The 15948-nt window shown below is 37.1% G+C and overlaps 1 non-coding gene across 1 annotated transcript in view; it reads right to left on the reverse strand.

Annotated features, from left to right (window-relative positions):
- Positions 1-83: 83 nt before the first annotated feature.
- The window catches only part of LOC106509227 (uncharacterized), a 434083-nt gene continuing 418218 nt past the window's right edge, over positions 84-15948 (reverse strand). Inside the window, exon 6 of the transcript XR_014825647.1 lies at positions 84-2173. This is a non-coding gene — a transcript (uncharacterized LOC106509227). The remainder of the gene's footprint in view (positions 2174-15948) is intronic.

Below are 15948 nucleotides of genomic sequence, written 5' to 3' on the forward strand. Positions count from 1 at the left end.
CTTATTAACATAACAAAAGGTACCTTTACTGTTCTCATCACTTATGAAATTCTAAGGGTTTTAGAAACTCTATGCCAGAAATAGGGTTGAAGACCAAACAAAGTTTATTATAAATCCCAACATGACACAGTATATCATGTAATTCTCACAGTAACCCTAGAAGATTAATATCACTGCTCCATTTAAAAGCCAAGATTTGAACATAGCTCAGGCTCTATGCTATGTATATATGGTAACAAATATACTATAGGACTTCACATAAAACAAACATTAAGCAGGCAGTCTTAACGATATAAAATCATCACAAAGCAGGCATTGATAATTCCTCAGCACATGAAACTTAGAGATGTACATGACTCGGCAATTCAGGGCTCATACTTTTCTGCTATTTCAGAACCCCATAGAATATTCCTGCCTAGTAGTTAACCAACTTTTAGAAAGAGAGAAATGATCGGGGCTTATTCGGACTGCAACCTAAGAGAGACAGATTCAAGAGGCACTTGACTTGTATTTCACCAAACTACAAAATGAGGGAAGATTTAAAGGCAAAAAATAACTCTACAAGGTTACATAAATTGTTTGCCAAGAATTAGGATTGGAGCTGGAAAGATGTAAGAGTGCTTGTTAAACAAGGATGGGTAGGGGTCTAAAATGGTTACATAGTTGCAAAGGGTAGAGGCAACTTTGAATCTACAGGTTGCAGCTAGCAGCTGCTGGCAGATATTGTTTTGAAAATGGCTGGTGGTGTTCTTCAGTTTGACAGTTTAGAGAAAGTTCAAGTTCTCAGTGATGCAGGACTGTGTCTGAAACCACATCCATAATTGCCACCCACCTCCCTCTTGGGTTCCTGAACAGTAGCTACTTCAGTTTGATTTTTAAATGATTTTAAGTAGGTCAGCACCATCCTCTATAAGATGCTGCCCCCTTTACGGGCACTAGATGCTCCCCTGTGCACCTGCCTTTAGATCTGCACCACGGGCCTCCTTCCAGATACTAGCTGTGGGCCATTCTGTCCTCATAGGATGCTTAGGTATTTTTTTTAAGATCCATAGGTCTGCATCAAAAACACTTCTGTCAATTTCAAAGGAAATAAAAGAGGTAATATTAAATCATTTGGGGTTAATTTTCCATCTTTCTCTACTCATTCTTTTCTTCACTGGACAAAACTATTTACTCAAGTATTGAACTGGATTTATCCCAATTGTCTTCCAAACAGTACTCAAAAGCATCTCTCTTCTATTTAACTTTATTATAGGAAGTCAGTATAATCTAGTGGCTAGGACTTGGAATCTGGAATGAGAAACTTGGAATTCACCACCAACCTTGGACAAACTAATAAGCCTCAGAAAGCTTCACTTCTCAGCATGTAAAAATGGAGATAATGGGTAATAACAACACTCTTGAAAATGAGATTATCCACTTAAAGAGTTTAGCATGTTGCCTGATGTAGAATAAGTCATCACTAGCAATTAGCTGTTGTCACCTTGGGACCCATTTTTACATTACAGAGAAGACAGTCATCCTGTCCTGATCCATGCTGAAATCACCTGAGAAGGTTTAACAACTACTGATGATGGCTGGTTCTAACTACCAAGGATTCTGACTTAGTTCATTTGGGGTAGTCCTAAGCAACTAAGGTATCAAAAATGCTGTTCTTTCATACAAGCCCCAGTGTAACACTTTGCATATGGTAGTTATGTGCCTTGTAAATAATCATTAAGTAACATAATAAACATTTTAAAATTCTAGAAATGAAACCCCAAACCAAGCTATCCTTAGCTTGAATATTGGGAGGTGTTTATTTTTTAAAAAGAGACTGTCTTTCAGAGAGATAGACAATAAGCAGCACAGTGGTGAGAGGTGTCTGAATTATCACATCACCTAAGTACAACTACCAATCAATCAATTAAGCGATCAATCAGGTAATAGATCCTTCAGCAGGATGGCATTCATAGTTAATGGATGAGGATGCTGAAGTGTTCTAAAATATTATTCCTGGATATGTTTTTACTTAGGATAGTCATGGCCCATGCTAGGTAGGCAAAAGACCTGAACTCCAATGTTACAAAACCTGTAAGATCACTTGCCTGTGAAATCCTGAGTAAGTCGCTAAACTCCCTCCAGGCTCTGTCTTCCTTTGCAAAAGCAGGTTAATACATATTTCACATGGTTCCTGGAATTATCAAATGAGATAATGCTGTTAATAATTTTTTCATTAATAAATGTTATACACATTAAAATATTTTTTCAGTATAGTATGTATGTTCCCTGGCCCTCTAGCCTTCTACCAGTCCTTCCTGTTTGTGCCACTATTAAGGATTTTTTCCTATTGATATAGATGTTTTCGTACCTCCTGACTCCCCAAAGGTCAGGAACTGGCCCCACTCAGTTCTCAGTATGCCAGGAATCTAGCTCATTATCTGGTACCTAAAAGATGTTTAATAAATATTTGATTAAAGAATATATGGAAATAAAAATTATAATTATAAGCAAATAAGCTTTTATCAAGGCCAAATCAGTGGAAGAAAATTGTCAGACTATGCAAAGCTACATAGGGAGAAGCAACTGCAAGCCTAAATTTAACTTCCCTGATGTTTAACTTTGACTATTGTTTTGAAGGTAAGATTTTAGAAGCTGTCATATTAGACTTTCAATTCATTCAAATCTCATTTATTAGGTGTGCTAAAAATTGGGATTTATGACCCTAGCTAATTAACCAAGTGTGCTTTCAATTTCAATCCCTGGTACCTACAAATATTTGATTTAGCATTTAGTGTTTATTTTGAGATATCACTGCTATTCCTGGACCTTTGCAACTAAGCGAGTTTCATTTCCTTTCAGCTTAACCAAAGGAGAAGCATTGACTCTCATCAGAGGAGAGGTATTTCAGATCAAACATTTCATAACTGGAGTTAGAGTTAATATAAAATCATTCCCACGTGACTTGCATTCCCCCACCAAACATTTACCATCCTCTGACCGTCCACCACTACATGCCACATTGAAGCCAAATCATTGCATTAGTTTTTTGCGGGGTTTTTTTGTTTGTTTTTGTTTTTATTTTGCAATGCCCATGGCATGTGAAAGTTCCTGGGTCAGTGATCAAACCTGCACCACATCAGGGGCCCAAACTGCCATGGGTACAATGCCAGATCCTTAACTCACTGTGCCACAAGAAAACACTGCATTAGTTTTTTTTTATATTCAAATTAAGTAGAATTTCCCTATCCTGCTTTATTTCCCTTTCCTTTATATCATATTATTATTCAAATTAGCTTTGTAATGATGAAGAATTGAATTATAACCCTAGACTCTACATAACTTGGAGAGCTTTGCTTTATTTCAGCTCTATCCTAGATCAATTATTGAACTTTAATGTGCCTTCAAATCGTCTGGAGGTCTTATTAAAATGCAAATTCTGTAGGCCTGTGATAGGGTCTGGGACTCTGCATTTTTAACATGCTCCTAGATAATACTGATGATGCTGGTCTAGGGATCCTATTTTTAGTAGTAAGGTTCTATAGATACTTTCAAATTGTTTGAACTTTTCCCTCTTCATTTCTTGATTATTTATCCTCTTATTTTTTTTATTACACACTTATCCACTAGACTCAAACTTAAGAATGTTTCTCAGGTGTAGGCCTTGGGCCATGTAGTCAGCTATAAGATTGTGTTGTTTATCTCGGCTCCATAGCTAGCACCTGGAGCACCCATACCTACCAGCCTTATCAATATTTACCTGCAAATAGACTCCCCACAAATAAGAAGTAGGCATTCAGTAACAGTGAATGCCAATACAGATCATTTAGTTTGAATCCCAAATTCTGTGTTGCTTTGAAGCAAGATTATAAGAAACATCCTCTGAATCCTTGAAAAAATGTGCGTTGTTTGCAAACTAGTGAATTTTACTATTCAAATCATTTGTGTATCTCTCCATTGTATTTCCAACAGCGTTTTGCTTTTAAACATTTATGTATTCAAGTTTTTCATGTCACTTTGTTTTGTCATTTTTTAATTTAACATCTTAATATTTTTATATTTTGTTATTTTAAACTTCAGAAAAAATGAGCCATTTGATACTGTGTGTTCACATTTTGTAGCTATTGGAAATATTGTATTCTAATATAAATACTCTGATAGATTATATGAACAGGTGATCTCCATAAAATTCTAAGATGTTATCAGAGTCAGTTATCTTTGGAACAAGCAGTTCCTAAGATAATGGAATAGGAAGATAAAAATAAATGATGAATGCAGGACATAGAAAAGAGGCATAACTCCTTTGGGATACCTCTTTAAGTCTTGATCTCTTGAATCAAGACTTCAAATATAAACATGCTTTAATATTTTTTCTATGAGCTAACAACTTACATGTTACTTGCTATATTCCCTTTTATCACTACTAAAGATTCATCTTTAATAAGTCCTTATTTAAAAACGTGGCTTGGTTTCAGATGTACAATGAGAAATAATGAGGAAATGGTAAAGCAACAGTTGCTTGAAGTTTGGATGGGGGAACACAGATTTGGGGCACTTCAAGGTCAGAGACTCTAGTTGTGACCCCAGACTTCAAAAGCAGGTACAAGAACAAGGAACCTGACGAGCCTGGTACCTTGCCCAATGACTTGATTGGTGATGGACCCATACAAGGAATCTAGTTAGGACTCATAGGACATCCATTATTCTTTAACCCTAACACCTCAGATAGCATGAATGCAACCCAAAAACTGATGTCTTCCCACCCCTACCACATATACAAAGCAAAAGCAGAGGGAAAAAGGCAGTTGATTCAATCTATGGTCATGACTGTTTCTCAAAAGGTCTGACTTGACTTAAAAGAGACTTTCAAATTGGAAGAGATATAGAACTATGGTGGGAAGTTTAATTTTTTTTCTTTCATGACTATGTAACAATAGAAGATGAGCAGGATGAGAGTGGTTAGAGAAATTAAGTTTTTTTCTTTATATCCATGTCTGAGACATAGTATGTATATCCCAACCCTGCTAATCTACTTTGATCACAATATTTAAAACTTTTGCATTTATTTTGATATGATAATCACCAAGACATATCATGGTTCAAAATACTGTTGTTTTCTGTCCTCAATTTAAACTCTGAGCAGCATTTAACGCAGTGGCTGACTTCTCCCTGCTTAGAGAAACACTCTCCTCTCTAGGCTTTCACGATACTATCTTCCTCTGGTTACTCCTCAGTTTTCTTTGCTGAATAATATTGGAGCTCAAATCTGAATCTGCTTCTTCTCTTACCCTTTATCCTCTTTCAAGATCAGTATTTCTCAACTCTAAATGTGTGTTTTTATCACCTGGGGAGCTTTAACAACTACAGACACCTGATCTAACCTCCGGAAATTCTTATTTGATTTTGGGGTAGTCTGGCCAAAACAGTCAGTTTATTCTAAGGTGAAACTAATAATTAGAAGCAGATTACTGGATAATGATAAATATAAATTTGTATAGTTTTGCTCAGAATTATTTCCTGAAATCAAGATTCAACCATTCAACTTCTGGGGTTCTGATGGTAGCATGACTAAGTCTCCTGCTACTAACAATTATAAACTCTCAACAAATATTTCTATGTCTTTACTTATCAATTGCAAGCAGGCAGAAACTGGAGCTGCTATTATACTTTCCAGAATGGAATCATACTGAGGAGATCCACATTTAACTGGCTTTTCCCATAATAGCATACCTCAATTTGCTCTGTGCATGGGAGGTAGAGTTCAAGCAGAAAACAGAAGACTGAGATGAATGTTCAGGGATGCTAGAAATTGATGAGGATCAGTATGTGCATGAAAGGATGAAACCACAGAAGGGCTGGCCCCCAAATCCGTGTGTGAACTCCTCTAAAATTCAGTGGCAAATGTGTAGAGTGAAAATCTAAAGAACTTAGCAGCAAGAAATATTCAGAAGGCTAAAACACTGGAACAGAAATTTTAGTAGCTCCCCAGCATTGGGGAGACAGTTTGGAGTTCAAGTCCTGGAGTTTAATTAGAGACATTAAATGGAGGGTTTTTGCCTGATACTCCAGAAGGGCCACATCTTATAGTAAAGACCATTTCCAGGAATTAAGTCTATGTCCTGAACTGAGAAAAAAAAATTGAATTATAGCCACTCTAACAAAAATAAAAACAAAGCTTCTATAGGTTCAAGTTGGTCCATCAGCAACTTGATTGGCTGCTGAAACAAAATTAACATTTGTCAGAGGAAAGTTACAGAATCCAAACTCTCTACAAAATATTTTTTGATGTACAATAAAATTACAGGAAATGTAAAGAAGCAGGAAATTTTGACCTACATTCAAAAGAAAAATCACCCAGAGTTCCCATCGTGGCTCAGCAGTTAGTGAACCTGACTATCATCCATGAGGACACGGATTTGATCCCTGACCTCACTCAGTGGGCTAAGTATCTGGAGTTGCCATGCCTGGGAACCTCCATATGCCGCAGGAGCAGCCCAAGAAATGGCAAAAAGATGAAAAAAAAATTAAAAAACATATTAAAGAGTTAATTGGAAAAAGTGGATATAATGAGTAAAGATATGACACTGCAGAAAATATACGGAAACCAAAAATTAACCAAATGGCTATCCAAGAACTGAAAAATGCAATATCTGAAATCAAAACAGGAAGGGCTTTCATAAGGAAAATAACAGTGAAATTGAAGACAAGTAAATACAAATTTCCAAATTCAGACACAGATTTTTTTATTTTTTATTTTTGTCTTTTTGTCCTTTTTAGGGCCACACTCACAGCATATAGAGGTTCCCAGGCTAGGGGTCGAATCGGAGCTGTAGCTGCCAGCCTACAGAGGAGCCACAGCAACTCAGGATCCGAGCCGCGTCTGCAACCTACACCACAGCTCACGGCAACGCCGGATCGTTAACCCACTGAGCAAGCGCAGGGACTGAACCCGCAACCTCATGGTTCCTAGTCGGATTCGTTAACCACTGTGCCACGACGGGAACTCCTTTTTTATTTTTTTAATGGCAAAAAAAATGAACAGAACTTTAATGGCTTGTCAAACAATACCAAAAAGTGTAACATATGGGAGTCTCCGGAAAAAGAGATAATGGAGCAGAATAAATATTTGAAAAGATAATGGTTGACTATTTCCCAAATGAGATAAACACCCACAAATCAATAGATCCAAGAAATTCAGTCAACTCCAAGTAGGAAATCATTTCAAATTTGGGTTACTCCTAGATCTTAAGGCTAGCGAGTTCAAAATGGTCTGTTAATATTGGTTGGATACAGTCCATCCTTCAAACCTGCCTGCTCATTCCCCCAAAATTTTATTTTTAGTAAATGATATCATACTTACCAGGTTGTTCAAAATGTAATCCTGAGAGCCATCTATATTGGTTCCTATGGGTGAAATTACCACAAACACAGTAGCTGAAAATAACACCAATTAATTTTCTTATTGTTCCAGAAGTCCAAAGTCCAAAATGGATATCACTGAGCCACAATCAAGGTGTCAGCAGAGGCTCTAAAGGAGGTGTTGTTTCCATGCCTTTCCCAGTTCCCAGTAGCTTGCGATCTACCCACCATCTTCAACAGCAGCATATCACATTTCCCCATCCCCGACTGAGCTTCCTGCTGCTTTGGTCACATGGTTTCTTTCTCTTCCTTTCAAATCTCCCTCTGAGAAGAACACATATGATTCCATTTAGGTCCCACCCAAGTAATTCAGGATAATCCTCTCCACCTCAAGATCCTTGAGGTAATAACAACTGCAAAGTCTCTATTTGCCAAATAAAGTAACATTCACAGGTTCCAAGGATTAGAGCCTGAACGTGTTTGCAGGCCATTATTCAGCCTACCACGTCATCTTTTGTTGCTCTTCTCTTATCCCAATTTTTATTTTTCATAAACAATTCTGTTTAATTATATTTAAAAATGCATCTTGAATCCACCCACTTCATTTCCACTGCCGTCCCTCTAATCCAAACTAATTATCATCCAAAGAAGGTCACCTCTGGCCGAAACACACTCCTTAAGATTTCCTTACCATTACCTCCTCATGCTTTAGAGTTTAGCTCAAACAGCTTCACTTCTAAGAAGGCTTTGCTACCAATCTCTAAAGAACTTCCTTTTACCTTTTATCTTCTTTAAAGATCTTGACACATTTGTAAATCAACATATTGATTTGTTTCCTCTCCGAATTAGGTTCAATCAGGAAAAGAGAAATCCCTCTGGAAGTTTTAATGAAGGAATTGGTTACCCTAGCTTTGGAACATTTGAAGAGCTAAAATGAGGAAGAGTTCTGGAAGATAAAGTAGGGGAAGGAATGCTGCCCAGAGATTAATGAACACCTGCAAAATCAGAAACCTCCCCTAAGGTCATTCCCCCCAAATTTTCATTTTTAGTAAATGATATCACACTTACCAGGTTGTTACAAGGGCAGAAGTGTTACCAGAATCAAGGAGCACATTTGTTTCTGGGGATGCGGTACAGTGGGTGCTGCAACCTCTAACAGAGGTAACTGAGAGGAAGAACAGAGCATCCTGCTTTCTCATTTTCTATTTCTTTACAGAACATGGATGCAAGTCTCCTACATTGCCAAGGAAATGCAGTTTTGTGGGCCGTATCACCTGAATGAATTGGGGACTGTTTAAACATGGTCTGGCAATAACAGTGGGTGAACACTGATTCTTCAAAAGCTCTTAATCCCCAACGGTAAATATTTTTCGAAAATCTTTTAAAAGCATCAGACATTCTCTGTTTTTTACTATTTGAGTCTGTCTATAACAATTGACCCCAATATTCTAAATGCCGTTTCTTGGAGTTACATTTCCTGAGAACTTTAAAAACAAATGTGGAAGTTTAAACAGCATGAGCACATACTGGGGTGAATTTATCTTGTTTTCCAATGAACAAAAATTACAATTAGCAAAATTACTTTGTAGTACTGTGGGAAGGGATCAAAATGTGTTGCTTCCCACCATCAGAAGCCTTGCTCATTATAGCAGGATCCCTGGGTATGATCTCCATTGGGATATTGGCCTTTAGAACAAGAAATTAAATAATTAGCATTACCATAGCAGTGGGAGATGAAAATAAGCTGCCTTAACAGACTCGCTTCCTGCACAAAGAAAGCAGCTAGCAGAAGTAGAGGGCTGGGACTTATCAATACCTACTCTTCCATAAAATAGTAGTGCCTGGAATTTTGAAAATATATTTATTTATCTGAGCGAACATAAGATTAAAAATCAAAACACATGCACCTAGATCCTAACTCTGTCTTTTTAAAATTCTGTGATTCTGAGAAATATATTTAACTTCTCATCTTCAATTTTCTTAGGTATAAAGTAAGGTAATACTAGCAATATCATAAAGAATTTGTGAAGGTAACCTAAGGAAATGTGAAATTGTTTGTAAAGTTGCTATATAAATATTTCCATTGAAAAGCATAAATTGCTACTTAAATATTTCTACACATATAATTGTTAAGTATAAAAAAAATTTTTTAAATGCCAGCATTTGGTTTTAAAAACAAGATGGCACTTGTTAGAAATTATTAAGATGGAACTTTGAAGGTGTTCGCAAAAATGTGGGGATTAGCTTGAACCTTGTTCTGCAAACTTTGTGTAACCTGTCCCAGAAAATTCTTCAGGGAGATAGACACATGGAACAAAGCCAATGGGAAACAAATATTAGTTTTTTATTAGTTAGATAAATACCTAATTACTAGTAACGCAAAATGTTGGCAAAGCTCAGTTAGAGATCTGTAGTTTTTCGCTTGCGACCAGCCTCATTTCAAATTTTGTAGTATAACTACCTTCTTGCTAACCACATGGCAAAAGGGACCTGACACACTGACTAGGACTCTCAGGTGGTTTTATGGAAAAAAATGAGAAGTGACTGAGTTCCTCCCAAGAGCACCATAAAAGAGAAATGAAAGAGAAACAGTGTAATATTGATTCCTGATATTTTTGGCAGAGTGTCCCTGCCCATTAGCAAATGTGGATGAATCTAGGGCCCAGATTTTGATGAATAAGATTAGCAATTTATTTTTCATGAACAGGTGAGGGAGCCAGGATACATGGGGAGAGAAAGAAACTAAACTCTTCTCCCCTGCCTATTGCATTCAGCACTCCTAGATGGTCCTTCCTTGGGAGGTAGCCAGCTTTTCTCTAATTGGCCATTCAAACCTCCTGAGTCCTCTGGATAAATTCAGGGAATAATTCCACGCTGATGCACCCTAAAGAGGAAACTAGGTTAGCCAGTATGCCATTTATCATTTTGTTGCCTCTCAACTACAAATCTACTCTTCATTGCCTATCTGTAAAATGAAACTGAGCTCTTTAATTATTTCTTCTTTGATATATGGGGCAATGCCAAGATTTGTAAACAGAGAGTTCTGGGGAGACTCAATGCATGGAAGAGGAAGGGGATCTTTTTTCTGGTTTCATGCACTCTACTCACAGGCTCCTGCAGTGTGTATAGCTTCTTCAGTGCCTGGTTACTTCACAGAACACATCCTCAATCCTGGCTCCTGCACCCTGCATGGTTTCTTCAGCAACATGATCTTGCAGCCCAGATGTCTTCTCCAGCACCTTGTCTTGCACTGCATGGTGGCTGGCTATTAGCACCCTCTCCAGTGTTTGGCAGTGAAACACCTCTGGTGAGATACTTCCCTGTAGAGAGTTTTCCCAGCACTATAGAGTATGTATAGACTTCCAGCAACTTCCGCTGGTGCAGCACCAGAGCTCCTTCTCTGCCATCTAGTGGGTCATAGTCACAACCTCTTCAGCAAGACCTGGATCTCAACCATAATGGGAAGCACGGATGGGGCTCCCTTCTTGGATGCTCTGTCATACTCCTAAATGGCAGTAACTATTCCTTATAATTCCTATGTCCTTTAGAGTTCTTTTTACTGCTTATTAGTTCCTCCCTTGTTATTTAAATTTCCTGTTATCATTAATACTCTATTTATTAAACTTACACAATCACTGTGTAGTCTCTATCTCCTGACTGGCTGACACAGCCAGGTTGGTGTAGGCTAGGCACTACTCTAGAGAGAGGAGAGAACTAGTATATACTGATATTTGCTCTGCACTAGGCCCTGTGCTAGGTGTTTCATCACTATCTCATTTAATCTTCACAGCCCTTTTTTTGTTGCAGGATACTATTATGGGCATCATTTTATAACCAAGGACACTGAGGCTCATAAAAATAAGCGATGTATCAAGGTATCTCAGCTATGAATTCAGAGTTTTAGAATTAAACTCTTTACCTGGGTTGAAGCCCATGGAACCCATATTGCTAGGAATTTTCCAAAATTCACTTGAAATATTCTTTAGGTTTACTTCCCTAGTTAGCATCAGATAATATCTGAGATACGTATTTGTGGAATGATACTATTTCCAATTCTCTCTGAAACGGAAATCATATTCCTTAGCAACAAGAAGGAACTGGTCTTTATTAGAGTTTAAGCATGCTTTACCATCAACTTTTACCACCTCTCTTGGAGTATCTGCAAGGACCCATTAGGAACAGTATAGATTGAGCTATCAGTAGCTAACCTTCAGAACTACAGCTACTATGTTTCCTTTCTTGGCTGATCTTCTTTTAACTCCAATTGATTTTTCAAAAATTTCAGTTTCCACTTGATTCCCTGTTTTCTTGCACTCCTATCTTCCTTTATAACATCACAGACTTTATTTTATTTGCTTTGGCCCGGTGGGTGTTTTCTCAGATGAAATAACTTGTTTTCTTTCTCTGGTTCTAAAAACATCAGGAGAACTTTGTAGCATGAAAGGGAATCATGCAATGTATTTGGAGGATCATAAATTACTCACTGGGAAGAAAATGATGGATATGTGTTTTTATTCTCTGCATATACTATATCAAGACCACGGTTTTACCCAAGACCAGGTTCAAATGCTTTCTCCTATTGACTCCCATGTATTTTTTCCAGGTGGTGAGCCTAGAGGAGGTATGAGCCTACTTCTAGCCAAAGATGTAAGGAAAGTAAGCTAGAAATACGTGGAAATATTGTCCTCCCTGAGGGGAAAAATGTCAAGAAGAAGACTCCTTTGCCCCTTTCTTTCTTCCAGATCTGGATATTGTTATGTGAGAACACAATGGCTGGACACTGCATGAGCTTGCTGAATGAATAAATGTTTTTTTTTTTTTTTTTTTTTTTTGTTTTGTTTTTTTTTTTTTTTTTTTTGAGACACATTGATCAACTGGCTGTAGGTAGTCAAGAAATGATTCAATCCCAAAATAATCCTTTGGTATTCTCTCTGGAAGAAACCCATTAGAACTAGGTTGGGATGGAGTTTAAGATAAATAAGTGCAGAAAGCATGAGATAAATTAGTCACTTGTGTTATATTTCATATATGCACTGCACTTTAGTGCTCTCTCACTCTTTTTAAAATATTGCCTTCAGAAATCTTTAAAAATTGGAAGAGGACAGGAGGCAGTTTTAGGGCATAAAGAGATGCTAAAATAAAATTGCATTTCTGAGACTGTCAGAGCTAAAAGTATTTGAGAAATAAGATACAAATTCAAAGGTCAAGAGGTTTTTAAATTTTTAATTTGACCTGTTTTTTTCCTTTAGAGATAATCATTGATAAAGTCATAGAAAACAAAGGAATCAAAAGAAAAGATCTTCTGTGTCTCATCCAGGAGGGTTTTAGATCAGACTCTGGGATGGTTTCTTTCCACTATCCTACTGTGGCTGCATGTGTAAACACAAACAAAATAGCCCCATGGAAGTATTAATTTACATTTTGTTCCATTTCAAAATAAAAGTACACGGTATCATTTTCCTCACGATATTGAGCCAAAGAACGTTTCACGTCGCCCAGTCATTATCCTGTCTCCAATTCTGTCTTTTTCTGTCCAAAAGCTCATGCATTTTGCAGGTGCTCTTTGTAATATGTTCCATGGAAGAGGAACTGGACAGCTCTCAGTCACAGTTAGGTGGCTTATTTATGAATACAGCCAGCAAGAGAAGCAAGAGTAGAACTCTCACTTCTGCCACTCTTAAGCTATAGTTGCAGCTGTGCATGAGCATGACTCTTCATTCAGTAACTCCAAAGCCATGAGGTTTGGGGAAAAAAGGGGAGAGAGGAGACTATCAGAATGCTACATAAAAAGCATGGCAATTATCTTACACTTTACATATGCAGACTTTTATAGACTCCTATGTGTTAAAATAAATTCTTTATTGATTTTGCTGTAATAATTTATAGCTCCAAGATAATCAAATTGGTGGATTGCTGCAGTAGTCATAGATGTAGGCAACAAGAAACAAGAACAAAAATGCATGTGCAATAATAATATCAATCTCAAGTACACCTGAAACTAACACATTGTAAGTCAACTACGCTCCAATAAAATTTAAATTAAAAAAGAAAAAATAATATCAATCTCAGAGTTCCTAAAGTAGATATGCCTTTTCTTGGGAAATATCTGCAGAGATAACATTCATCCCAAGTGAGAACTCCAAGACCATTAGGGAAAGATACCAAGGAAGACAAGGAGAGTAACGTAGAGCTATTGCCATCTAGTGGTTAATAACAAAAACATCAGGTGCCTTTTCTCAGCTCTAACAGAATAGAATATTTTTTTACAAAGGTAAATATTTTGCAATTTTATTTCACTGCTCTGTGTATGTGGTTGAATTAAAACATTTTAAAATAACTCATAGATGCTTATTATATGAGAGCAATTAAAATTGATAGCCATACTTAAATTTTCATTCATTTATCAAACATTTACTGTTTGTTAAAAGCCAAGCTTTGGGTTTAACATTGGGGTTATAGAAATGTGCATCCTCAGAGTCCCTGTTTCAAGCTGTGATTCAAAAAATATGAAGAGTGTGTTACCCAGGGGCACTCTTGCATATTTTTTTTGGCTCTCTCTCCTTCCTTTTCTCCTTATACATACGTGTGTATATGCATGCATGACATATAGTACTAGGTACTATGCATTACAAATCATTTACCAACATAGACATTATACAGAGAAAACAATCACATGAATTAAAATACTTAAATATTTAAATTATGTGTATTAATTAAAAATCTGTAGTCATGGGCTCATAAATTATTGCTGAAACTTTGAACATTGTGTTATGATGGGAATATGCTTCATTATCTAAATAAGATCCGAATTAAATGCCTTATGTTGTAGAAATTAAAGTCTAGTTGTGTTTATTTTTTTATTTCTTAATGAATTTTATTGCATTTATAGTTAGACAATGATCATCACTACCAAATTTTATAGCATTTCCATCCCAAACCCCCAGTACATCCCCCCTGTTTATTTTAATACATGGTTTCAATGACCACATAGATACAAAATATTTCTCAAAAGACTTGTACATCCAATGGAAGAGGTACATCATTGGCTGCACTTTCTAAATTATGGTATTAATCTCTTAGTTTCTTTAACAACATTTCTTGTTCACTTGTAAACATTTCATAAATTCTCCCTTTTCCTGATGTCAAAATCAGATTTTTTTAATGAGTCAGAAGGGATTTTATTTTAATATTTTCATCAAATGATTAAAAAAAACTGTACTTTATTTGGAAGATCTTAAAATAGGTTAGTGAATTCTGCTTCAAGTTTTATTAAGTCTAAGATATGAGAAGTTTATATCTGAGGCATCATTTTTGACAACAAGAGTGTGAACACTCCCAAACATCCATTTTTCAACATCCTTTTCCCATAGCAAGACAAAAATAAAAGAAAACAAAGCAAAAAAAAAATCACTTTCTCATTCATTGTTAGAATGTCACCTCTACCTTGAAAGAAGACAGTACATGCCTTTATCTTTTTTGAGGATCTCTGTTAGGTGGCATTCTATTGACAGCTACTTGTCATCCTAGAAAAGGTCAGCCAATGTGGAACACTTGCCATTTGGTAAAAGAAAACTGTTATTCTTTAAGTTCTTTGCCAAAAGATAACAAAGGAACAATGTTTCACAAAACAAAAATAAAAACACTACATAAAACAGATTTATACAGTCACATCTCACATCACAACAAATGGAAACATTATACAGAGTCTACTCTCTATGATACCAGATACATAAATGCACATAACCAAGCATTTGTGAACTGCACTGTGGTGCAATGTCCTTGAGGGGATGTGTGAGGGTGCAGCTGTCAACCACCTGAGGGGGGGAATTTATACTCTCCCCTCAGGGTAAAACTTATACCTTAAGTGACACATGGACCACGTGGAGATGATACTGTCAATCACATGTATTTTTAAAGTGTACTTTCTTTTTAGCCCATTAGATAAGGATGAACATAAATAAAAGTGTAACATTTTTCTTCCTGCACTTCATTTTGGAGACTTTTGGGGAGTCCTCTAAAACCTTTTCAGGTGTCGATACTCTACCCTCAGCCCTGGGAGACAAGGAACTCTCAGGAGCCTGGATGTAGGTGAGCAGTTTCCTATTTTCTGTAGGGAAGCAGCCGTGCTTGGGGGGGTCCTAAATGTGGTTGGACATCCCCCAGAAACCTAGACATGTCTGTAGATAGTTGGTTAGTAATAAGTGCTCCTCAGGAGCTAATTTCAAATCTTGAGTGGTGGGAAGATTTTACTTGTGATTAGTTCCCTAGGAGCACAGCCCCTCCCTGGAGCTGCCTCCACCTCAAGAGCAAACAGTGTTGGAGGTCTGCTCTAGGCTCTCTAGGTAGTGCTCTGACTTCCCTCTGCTGGTCTTATCTCATTCCAGGTATCTCAGTGCTAGAAATACAGTCTGGAAGAGCCCTGCTGGCTCAGGCTTAGAGGACTGCTAAAGCTGAAGGTCCTGTAGCAGAATCTGAAGGAAGCTGACAATTCAGGAGAATCAGTGAGCCTAACACCAATAGGGCTTTAGAGGAGCAAGAATCTGAGAACCTCAGTGTTCTAGACTACTGGCTATGTCAGCGCTGAGCACCCACAGGGCTGGGAGAGAAGGT

This window comes from Sus scrofa, chromosome 1 (genome assembly GCF_054392235.1).
Source record: "Sus scrofa isolate SSC_HxYL_T2T_F1_AM1 chromosome 1, Sscrofa_HxYL_maternal_Yorkshire_Landrace_v2.0, whole genome shotgun sequence".
NCBI lineage: Eukaryota > Metazoa > Chordata > Mammalia > Artiodactyla > Suidae > Sus > Sus scrofa.